At 33.5% G+C, this 12,122-nt stretch overlaps 1 non-coding gene across 1 annotated transcript; it reads left to right on the top strand.

Moving 5' to 3' along the window:
* The first annotated feature begins 3,541 nt into the window (after positions 1-3,541).
* On the top strand, positions 3,542-3,648 carry LOC147920466 (small nucleolar RNA R71). Its single transcript, XR_015591952.1, has one exon. It is a non-coding gene; the product is annotated as a small nucleolar RNA R71 (small nucleolar RNA).
* The last annotated feature ends 8,474 nt before the right edge of the window (positions 3,649-12,122 follow it).

Here is a 12,122-nt window from a genome sequence, read left to right on the forward strand (position 1 = left end):
GCATTTGCTTGCCCTCAAGCAAAACATAAGCTTAGACCTGTGAAAGAGGTTTGAAAACAGGGAACTCACTCAACTGCATGATGATTCTTATTCACACTCTTCATTTTACTTGACTTAAGAACTTACTTCTTATACTTAACTATGATAAGCATCAACATTCCTTACTCAAATCCCACAATCCTCTGGAGTCTCTAGTCTCACCATTGTCATCTCATTACATAAATTAAAGCAAGTACAGGTGAGTTCTTACCTTGGTGTATCGAATCAGTGGCATATGGACTCTCTTCAGGCCAAGACATTCTTCATACATCTCCTTTCCTCTCCCTTTTCTCACTTCAAAGGAGTTGATTCTCCCAATTTTTTTTTTTTTTTTTCAATCAAAGGTGTAAGTGAATATCAGGGTCATTGGTAATTTACCTACCCCTCACTTCCAAGCTTTGTGTGATCATTTGACTCAAGAGTAGAATAATGAGGTCACAGGTAATTTACCTACCTCTCTAAACTGATCAAAATCATCTCATCTTTTATTCTTTTTTTTTTCTTTTAAAGCACTGAAGGGAAGAGAGAGGGGAGACATACTTTGAAAAATTGCACTGTCTTGTATTGCCCGAAGAAGAAGTCTAGTCCACTGATTTCCAACCCCAAAGTAAGAGATTAAGTCCAGTTAAAATCCTGATAAAATTTGAGACAACGTTGGTTTAACCAGATATCCATTGCATAATGGCTTTCAGGATTGTTGATAAGGCTCATAGTCTTTCTAAGCTTCAGTTCTGAGATTAAGAATAAACAAATAATCATTAGAGTTTTAGCCAAATAAGAGAAATCATTAATCAAGATCATAATTCCCAAAGACAAAAAGAAAAAATTTGAAAAATTTGACTCAAACTTTATGGTTTTGACTGACACAACTGAAACTTAAAAACAAAAACGTAGTTAGTATATAACCTCACCCAGACTTAAACAACACTGTCCCCAGTGTTATCAAGTAAGAGGAAAGCAAAAAGAAACAAAAACGTATTGAAAATTGTAATGAAAAGATGAACTGATTCTCGGGTTACCCATTGCAAACATTGGTATCGACCGATGCTATGAAGGTGTCGATCGACACCCTCTGCGGACAGAAACATGATCGAAAAATCCTTTTGCAGTTGCAACTCGATTGTGTTGGTAAGTCAATCCTTGCCTGATTATTCTGTTAAGAAGCACTCAAACACAAGTCAAAAGCAACCTGATAGATAGATAGTTAATAATTTCATACAAAATTCAAACAAAAACTGACTCAATAAAAAAAGAAAAATGACTCAAAAGAAAAAGAAAAACCTATAAGTGGGTTGTCTCCCACTTAGCGCTTGTTTTCAGTCATTAGCTTGACTGTGTCGAACCTCAGGCATCCGGTGGATCAGGACGTGGCATTGAATGCTTCTAAGAGAATGTCCTCTTCATCCAAGGTGGTGTATAAGCTTCAGGTGCATGAGGTCTGCCAAGGATGTGAGGAACAGGACCAGGGCGGGATTTAGGGATGGGTTTGCTTCTCTTATGTCCTGCAAAATTATCAATAGAAGAAACAAGCGCTCTACGATAATCTCGTGGCTTGGTTAACTACAAAGCAGTTTTTTTATCTTTGAAGGTCTTATTGATGATAAGAGGAGGTTTGGGTAAAGAAGATGCATACCTTGGCCTTACCTGAGGACTGTGGAATGTGGAGTGGGGGACTTTCTGTTTAGGAACAGCTTTCTGACTTGAAGCATCAGTTTTGGACAAGCTTTGTCTCGGTCGTGGAGGGGTGTCGATCGACACAGTGGTAGTGTCGATCGACACTGAGCCTGTTGCTCGTGTAGCAGAAACTTTTTCAAGAGAAAAAGTCTGTCCATCAATAGTAGGAGCTCTCCTCAGCTTATCCATCTCAAAATTCATACTCAAACCATCCACATTCAGTGCTATGTGTCCCTTCTTCACATCAATGATGGCACCAACTGTAGCCAAGAAAGATCTTCCTAAGATGAGAGGATCTTTAGGCTCTGTATCATACTTTAGTACCACAAAGTCAGTAGGAATCATGAAGTTTCCAACCTTAATTTGAATATCCTCTAAAACACCTTTAGGAATTCGTCGGGATCGATCAGCCAAGATAAGAGAAATCTGAGTTGGCTTGAATTCTGTCATCCCAAGTCTCACAGCAACAGAATGTGGCATCAGGTTGATACTAGAACCAAGATCACAAAGTAAATGAGTGCAATCAAGTACAAAGCTCCCAGGATCTGGTAATTTCTCTGCAGTCCTACTTTGGATCATTGCACTCACTTTCTCAGAGACAACTACCTCTTTCTTCTTCTCTTTCTTCCTCTGTGGAGGCTGGGTCAGCAGAATTGCACTGACATCTTTTGTAAGTAGTGCTCCTTCCTCAGGGCTCAAACCATTGGATACCATTCTCTTCACATACCGCTTAAGTGGTGGTGAAAGCTTAACTGCATCAATCAAAGACATCTCTATCATCATCTTGTCCATCATTGCCTTGCATCTAGCTTCCTCCATCTCCTGTTTGGACCTTCTTGGCTTAGGAAAAGGAATCTTCGGTTGGTACACCCTTTCAACAGTTGCTGGAACCTGAGATTTTGTGTTTTCCGATTCTGTCTGAGAAGGGTGTCGACCGACACCCAGGTGGTGTCGATCGACACCATCATCTGAATCCGAGAATTTGGTCGATTTTTCTCCCTGTTCTGCAGAAACAACTACACCAGCATCTTCATCTCTCACTGATATGGCATTGCAAGCATGCTTGGGGTTTGATTCAGTTCTTCCAGGAAGAAAACCCTCTTGCCTTTTAACGGATCCAGCTATTTGTGCAACCTGACTTTCCAACTTCTTGACATGAATGTTCAAAGCTTCAAACGTCCCATTAAGATCAGTGTAGACATTGTCAAGCTTCCTATTGAAAGTCAATGTCATTTGCTCCTGACCTTGCAAAAGCTGCTCAAGCATAGCTTCCATCTTACTATTTTCAGCTGTTTTTGGAGGAGGAGATTGATATGAATTGTTTCCATAAGTCCTTGTGTATCCATTGTTTTGTTGCTGCTTTTGATATTCAGGTTTGGGTGTGAAACCAGAAGAGTTGCCCTGAAAGTTACTGCGCTGGCTGTTTCCACTGTAGGGTCTGCTACCTTGCTGATTTCCAAACCACTGTCCATGATTCCCATAGACATAGTTCACATCCTCTTCCTCATGATTTCCTTGATCAGGTTCTGGCTCATATGTCTCAACTTCAGCAGCAAAGTGAACTGACTTCTTACCCACAAGAAGATTATGAACTGAATCAAGCTTGGCATTAACAGAAGCAAGCTAGTTTGCATCAAACCCTCCATGCAATCTCTTCCTTTCAGCATCAGCTTGCTTAGTACTATTGCTGGAAGCCAAATTCTCAATCAAAGCTTCAGCATCTTCTGGAAATCTTGTTTTGAAATTCCCATGACTTGCAGCATCTAAAGCTAGTTGATACTCCCAGTCACACCCTCTGAAGAAGATACTTAGCAGCTGCACCCTAGAGAAACCATGGTGTGGACAGTCCCTTTGATAAGCCTTGAATCTCACCCAAGCTGCTTTGAAAGCTTCATCTGGTCTTTGCTTGAAAGAGGACAGCTTGACTCTCAATTCATCAGACATAGCATCATCATAGAAGTAGTTGAGGAAGGCCACCTTGACATCATGCCAATTTGTCAATGATCCAGCTGGCAACTGTTTCAACCATTGGGATGCTTCTCCTGCAAGTGAGTAAGGGAAGAGCTTGCAGAAAATGTAATCCTCAGTCATTCCATTAGCCTTGATACTGGTCACAAGATCCTCAAAATGCTCAATGTGGTCCAAAGGCTTCTTATTGGGCAGGTTAGAGAAAGGTCTCTGCCCAACTAGTTGAAAGTAGACAGGTTTCAACTCAAAATCATTCCTCTGGAATGGAGGAGGAACAATAGCAGATGATGTCGATCAGCCCAGTTGAAGTCAGCAGTGGTCCTTATCAAGTCCCGGTTTTGATACTGTCTTCGAACTGGGTTCTGGATGTGGTTGGCAGCTCCACGTACGTCTGCGGGAAGGGGGTGTCGATCAATACCCTGTTGGTGTCGATCGACACCATCGGCTTGTTCGTCTCCGAAAATAAATTCAGCAATAACATTCCCTTCTGCATCAAGCTTTTGGCCCTGCTCATTGCGCAAGTGGCCCTCTTGATCCCTCAAAACACCAGCCTCATCACGCATCAAAATGACTGTGTTAACCATCTTCAACGATTTGGCTGCTTTTCGGTTTTCACGCTCAAGTTTTCCCAACTCTTGGTTTGAAAGCTTCACAGTAGGACCAGTTCTGTTGCTCCTTGTGTTAGGCTTATTAGGCATATACCTGAAACACCAAAGAGAAGAAAAACAAAAATCTGTAAGTAGAAAATAAAAACAAAAATTTAGACGAAATTAAAAACTCAAATCTAATGGTAGATCAAAGAGTCCCCGGCAACGGCGCCAAAATTTGATATGCTCAAATTAAACCCTAGAGCTACTCTCTCAAATGAAGAGGTCACTGTAATACTTAGGGGTCGAATTCCACAAGGACTCTAGACTACACAATAAATTATAGAGTTTTGTAATTAAGCTAAATAAATTAATTTGAATTAAAATAAACAATGCAAAAAAATAAATAAAATCTGTGAAAATTCAATGGATCAAGAAGCTAGGCCTAGGGAATTTCTCCGGAAATTATGAAATATTAAATCAATCAATAAATTAGGATTCAAGCAATTAAGAACAGATCTAAAACTCTAAACACTTTTGTAAAATAAATCAGTTCTCACTGCAAATATTATATAGATTTAAAACCAGAAAATCCAAATCTCTTTGCAAAATTCTAGGTAATAAATCAGCTTTAAAAACAGGTTTAGATTGTTCACAAAATTATTAAATCAAATCTCTTTGCAAGAAATAATTTTGCTCATCAAAAAGTTTTATCAGGAAAATTAATTATATTCTCATATTAATTTATTTTCCTAGGTTATTAATTCTAGATGGCCAATCAAGGATTAATAATGAAAAACAACCTATGATGAAGATCTAGCATGATAATGAATCCTAAATAAAAAGATCTAATAAATCATAAAATCCCTGTGAAAAACCCTGAACCTAACAAGCAAACTACTCAGACATATTCAATGAAGAACAAAACATCTTTTCTGAATAATAAGCAATTAAAATTAAAAGAGTAAAAAAGAGTTCAAGAATTCTTCTCTCAAAGCAGATCTCTCTCTCCAAAGCTCTCATAATCTCACAGGGTTGCAGGAAAAATAAAACTCTCTAGAAAAAGACTTCCTGGTTTACAAAACCTAAAAACTATATATATATATATGTCCTAAAACACGTCAGGGACTTATGTTGTAAATATAGAAAACTTTGGGGCAGATTTGTAAAACTTCCAAAACTTGATTCTTCTTGCGGGTAAACATGGTGTCGATCGATGTTAAGGCAGTGTCGATCGACACTCCCTCTCTGTTCTGACTCCAAGTTCGTTTCTTCGGGATTAATGCTCCAAAATGATCCAAATTGCTCCATTTTGCTCCATCCGTGCCAAAATCCTAGATAACCTGTAAAGACTCAAAAACATCCTAGAAAACAAATCAAAGGACTCTAAAAGACTTCTTATATCATGGTTAAAAACCACAAAAACCATGATATATCAATCAGCTCTTCATTTAAGAATGAAGAGAGAAAAAAAAAATCCACAAACACCTTTTGAAAACTTTAACATCTATATATATAATTACATTTAATACCTCGAAAGATGCACCCAATCTTTGTCCAGCATTATATGTTCTAAGCTTAATTCAAACCTTTAGTATCCTTAATATCTTTAGTATCCTTAATATCATATCATAACAGAGTTAATGAAAAAATCTTATAACAAAATAACTCCAGTATAAAACTAAATCGCATATATCAATATAGACAACAATTCAAAAAGATATACCAGATCAGTACACTATGTCAAATACATATGAGGCATTTTTAAAAACAATCACACCAAATAAAACAGAAACCAAAAAAACACTACACCAATAGTTATTTTCAGCAACACTTTATACAAAAGACCATTAAGACACAAACTATCATAAATAAACCACAATAACAAGACAAACACATTCACAGTAATGTTATAAATGAATCAGAAATCAAACACACAACATAACAAGGGTAAGACATTGTACCAACCTGTAGTATGATTTCAGCAAAATAGTATAGTTGCTTCAGCTATCCAATATTGAAATCAGCAAGACTTGCAAAAAAAACAGAATATTTGAATTACTATATGATGAATAAATTAGGTTGGTTCTGCATTGCATTGTATCAAACAGGTCTAAGAATGAAATCATGAATGTAAATTATAACCTAGCAACTTAAATGATACACAAGCCTATGAATTAAATCTGTGATGCAGAGAAGACATTCCACAATGGATAAACATGAGTAAAATTAGCAGCTTGGCAGGCATACTTCCAAACACACTCTCAATCTACCAATGGATACTGTGAGACTAGTTGGTTTGTACCTAGCATGTGCTATATTTTAAACTTTCAATCAGAAGGGTGTGGAAGTTCAACATTCAACAAAAAAGACAGAAGATGGTGGAGAAACAATCACGGTAAACAAATAATCATCAAAACATGTTCTTAAATTAGATACACAATCTATATGTAAAAATGGTGGAGAAGCTTTATTTGGATAGACTAACTAAAACTCAGATCTTAAACTAATGTTCTTCAATCGGATGCATAACCTAAAAATTTTGTTCTTTTATTTGAAATTAATTTTCACATACTACGCTTAAACAAAATCGCAAAGCCTTTCACATACTACGCTTAAACAAAATCGCAAAGCCCTTATAATGAAAAAATCAACAGTACACAGATTGAGAAAATGTCTTGCATGTCCAAAACAACTGTGAATTTATCCAATTTCTTGACGGAATCGAAACAAATAAACATATTTGAGCTTCAATCGAAACATATGGATGCAAAGAAAAGAGGAAAACTATGAAATCACATAGAATCGTTTTTTACAATCAAAGGAAAAGAACCCATAGTAAAATAAAGAAAGAAAGAGTAAGAGGAAGCAAGACATGCCTTCGATTCAAGCTCAAATCTGAGATATGCGAAATTAGGGTCGGCGGCTAAAAGCTTGGTTGTCGCCGGTACTTTCAAGGGTGTTTCCGGCGAGTTCAATTCGTGCCTGGTGAAGCAATTTGAGGGTCTAAGAGAGCGATTTGAGGGTCTGAGAGAGCGATTTGTGGGTTTGATTTGGTAGGTCTCACGAAAGCTTCGAGAGAGTTGAGACTTAGGTTTTGTCGTGAAAGTGACTTTCCTTTTGGGAAGAAAGAGTAAAGTGTAAAGTTTGTGAAATATTGGTTAAGTGTTTGGCGGACTAAGTGACTTTAGTTTCCCGCTTAGTAAATTTTTTTTCACAGCGTTTTTAAAATGCTATGCTATAATAACACAATTACTAACTCATCTACGATAGCATTGCAGTAAATCATGCTATAATGTAATGCTATCAATGCAAGTATTTCTTGCAGTGTAAGCATATGGTTGGAGGAGCTAGCTATACTTCCACAAATCGAATTGTTCTATTATGTTCACTTTACTTTTAATGTTTATGACTTTTCGAAAATAATTTGTTGTAACTTTGGACGTGGGAATTGTGTTCTGTTATGTCAGAAATAATTTAGAATTATATTCACTAAATTTTACATAGTCTTTTAGTCTAATATGATTATTTTACTATTAATATATATCTTTTTATATATATTTAAAGTAAGAGTTTTTTTTCATTATAGTTTACCTAAAATCTATACAAAGACGAATAAATTTTAGTTTTGGTTTAATTTTTTAGGCCTGGCCTCATGAGACGCCAATATGAAAGCCTTCGCGACTTTATAAACAAATATTTAAGCATTTTATATCTATACGCCTCTTCAATGTTGTGACCTTTTGGTTTCCCCTCTCAACAAAGTAAAAAAAGAAAGAAAGAAAAAAAATTTGTATCTTTGAGGTAAGATCTCAATCTATGTATTTAAACTTTCGTTTATTACCTTATTGGCTTGAAAGATTATAGTTTTCAATATTATAGATTCAGGTTTTGCGATGGAAGGTGAAAGTTCGAGGAAACGCAAAGAGCTCATGTCAGATTTCGAATGGGAAGATGGAGCAATCGAGAAGGTTAAACAAGCGTTTCAAAAAATGAGAGATGTGGTTCTGAAGGAAACGAATAAACGTTTCACTGCGATCCGTGATATGGTGAAAGATTATATGAAAAAGAAGGAAGAATTTATCGGCCTCATGTGTCAACTTGAAAAGATCGATGCTCAACTCTCGCAAATGAATGATATCTTGGAGGTCCATATCGACTTGGTTGCAGAGCGTAACATGTTAGAAGAAGTTAGGGCTGTAATTGAGAAAAATGTAAAAGAATGTGTTGTTCCTAATATTGATTGGGATAAACTTTGTGTTACTTTTAGTGGTTAACAATATTAAGAATTTCAGCATTATCGTTTCAAATCTTCGAATAGAGTTTCTATTATCTGTCAAAATTATTTTATTATTCTATAATCCTAAAATTTGTAAAAACGATAACATAAATTATAGATATTGACATGTCTGCGAAATAGAAATTTTAAAATATTTAAGTTTTCCAATAAAAATCTAAAATCAACATAAATTAGTATTGGACTTAAATATTATCCAGAAATAGTCATGGTGATATAGTTATTTTCTAAAAAATATTTAATTTTATCCAATGAAATATTTACAAAATATTTAACACTTTTAAAAATCGTAATTTTCTAAAAAAGAAGTGGGAAATCTAATAATATATTTGGTGATTACTGATAAATGTACAAATACCATTTAATTTTATCCAATGATAAATTAATTGAAGTTTTGACAATATCGTAAAATGTAAATATTCCAAAAAAATATTTGTATTATGTATATATATATATATATATATTTGTTTCAAACTTTTAAAGTCAAAATTGTACATTTCGTTTTCTCCTTAGATTTTTTTTCTTTTGAAATCATGGCTAACCTTCTATCCACTGCTATTAAAAAAAATCGGGAAGAGATACTATTTTTACGATATGGACGATCTAAACCCCTTCGCTCATGAGTGGAAAATTAACGTCAAAATTCTGAGGAAGTTTGAGTGCCGTCATCCACTTTTCAAATCAACATACTTGATTGTAGTTGATGATAATGTATATTTACAGTATACATCGCGTTTTGATAAAATTCTATAATTTTATGTTACTTATATATTTCTTTAATGTAGGGTAAAAATATTCAAGTGATATCTTTATAAACGATTTGGAAGAAGGTGAATGGATAATGTTATCAAGTTTCTCACTAACCATAGTTGATGGGATTTTAAAGATAATTGATCATCGTTTTATGATACATTTGGGAGACACGACATGGTTTAGAAAAATTCATCCTTTGACTTCAATGCAGTTTTTTTCTTTTGTATCATTTATTGATATCAAAAGTGGAAATTTAGAACCTATTTGTTTTGTAGGTGAGATGAAAGAAAAAACTAATAATATAAATTTAATTTATAAATGATAATTTATCTTTTAATGGAACTTTTATGAGCAGATATTATCGGAAGATTTGTAAATCGTTTTGAAGAAGGTCCACCATACAAAGAATGGAATGAGTTGTTTGCTGTTTTGGAAAATATTGAGTAAATCATTCTATCGAGTTTGTGAACATCATTCTCATTAATGTCTTTAATTCTAAAAGAAGTTTAATTGTAGGGGTGATCGATTGACATGTCATTTACCAAAAGACTACGCGAATGACTTCTTTTATAGCTGGATTCATTGTGTTTGTGATATCACGTGTGTTACGCTTTGCCAAAATTAGAGCAATAAAGGTTCATATTAATTATTTTATAAAATTATTATTCCTTGGTTTATAAAATATTAAATATGTTAATAAATTATACATTGTTTATGTAGATACATGGATGGCAACAACAGTGCACAATTGTACAATGGTCATTATCAATCCTAAATGTCCTCAAGTCATGCAGATGTTTGATTCCTTTGCCGAAATAGAGAACTGATTTTAAAAATTTAAAAGTGTTATTTCATATAATTTAAATCGCTATGATATTGATCTTGGATTTTATTTTGATATATTTATATTTAAATATATTATAAATTTGGTGATTATCATACATGAATTTTATTTTGAAATAATTCTCAGAGATAATAGTATTAATAGATTAATTGACATTAAGATTGTTTGATATTAAAATAAATAATTTGAAACTATACTAAATGACTAATCATAAGATTTATTATAGCATGATTTAATCATCGACTTCTATTATAGTATATAGATATACCAACTAACTAAATAGGGCAATTACAAAGTGGTTATAAAGATAATATAAATTTAAAAAATAAAATTGAATCTTTTTTTAAAAAAAGGTTTTCAATCAAAATCAGAAAAAAAAACATAAACTATACTTAAATTATTTAATTATCCCGAAATGTTTATGGTGATACCATAATTTTGAATGTAATTATCTACAAAAATATTGAATACTTATATAAAACGGAATTTATTAAAAGATCAGAAATATATAATATATTTGGTACTTAATGATAATTGTACAATTACCATTTAAGTTTTGCCGATGATAAATATTTGAATTTTGACAATATCTTAAAATGTAAATATTCCAAAAACATATTTTCTGTATTATGTATATATAAATACGATTAAAAGTCAGAATCGTAAGATTCGTTTTAGTCTAGGTCTTTCAAACAAAAATATGGCTAACCTTTTATCCAATGCTATAAAAAATAAGATCAGGAAGAGAGACTATTTTTCCGATGTGAACGACCTAAACCCCTTCGTTCATGAGTGGAAAATCAATGTAAAAATACTGAGGAAGTTTGAGTGTCGTCATCCTCTTTACTTGATTGTAGTTGATAAGAAGGTATAATTTTAATTATATAGTGTTTATTTAAATTTATTTTAATCTTTATGTACTTATGTATAACGCTTACGTAGGGTACGAAAATTCATGTACTGATGGGTACTCCTTATAGTGACATCTTTATAAACGATTTGGAAGAAGGTGAATGGATAATGTTATCAAGTTTCACATTAAGCAATGTTGATGGCGTTTTTAGGCCAACTGACCATCGCTTTAGAATACATTGGAGAGATGTGACATGGTTTAAGAAAATTCCTCCTTTGTCTTCAAATCAATTTTTCTTTTGTATCATTCAATGATACTAAAGTGGATATTTAGATTCTGCTTATTGTGTAGGTAAGGGTAACAATTTATCATTATATTATAAGTTAAGTTTGAAGTGGTTGATTACTTTAACTATTGAAAAATATTTGCAGATCTTATCGGAAGAGTGTTTAGTGTTGGAATAGCTTTGAACAAGGTCCACCATACAAAGAATGGAATGAGTTGTTTGTTGTTCTAGAAAATATTGAGTAAGTTTTTCTAATTTTATAAGCTTTACGTTTTTAATTCCCATAAATTTAAAAAATTCTCAAATAAGTAAAATTGTAGGGGTGATCGTTTCTCATGTCGTTTACCAAAGGACTATGCGAACACCTTCTATGATCATCGGATACATCGTGACCGTGATATCATATGTGTGTTACGTTTTGGCAAGCTTGAGAGTAATAAAGGTTCGAAATATTTCTTGCTGATACTATTTGAATGACTTTGTTTAAAAAAAATAAGTTAATTAATTATTAAAACTTTATTAATGTAGATAAATGGATGACAACCACGGTGCACAATTGTACGAATGTCATTATCAATCCTCCATGTCCTCAAGTCACACAGATGTTAGATGCTTTTGCTGATATGAAATTTTGATTTTTTAATTTAAAAGTATATGGTTTTTTAAAATTTTAGATTAATATATGATACTTAGAACGTTATGATATTGAGTTTGGGTTTTAATTTGATATAATATTATTTCATTTATTATATACTACAGAAATCAAAGTCTTTTATTATGTTAGTTCCCCTTTGTATTCAAAACAGTTTTTCCGTTTGTAT

The sequence above is a fragment of the Camelina sativa genome, chromosome 19 (assembly GCF_030686135.1).
Source record: "Camelina sativa cultivar CO46 ecotype springtype chromosome 19, ASM3068613v1".
Classification (NCBI taxonomy): Eukaryota; Viridiplantae; Streptophyta; class Magnoliopsida; order Brassicales; family Brassicaceae; genus Camelina; species Camelina sativa.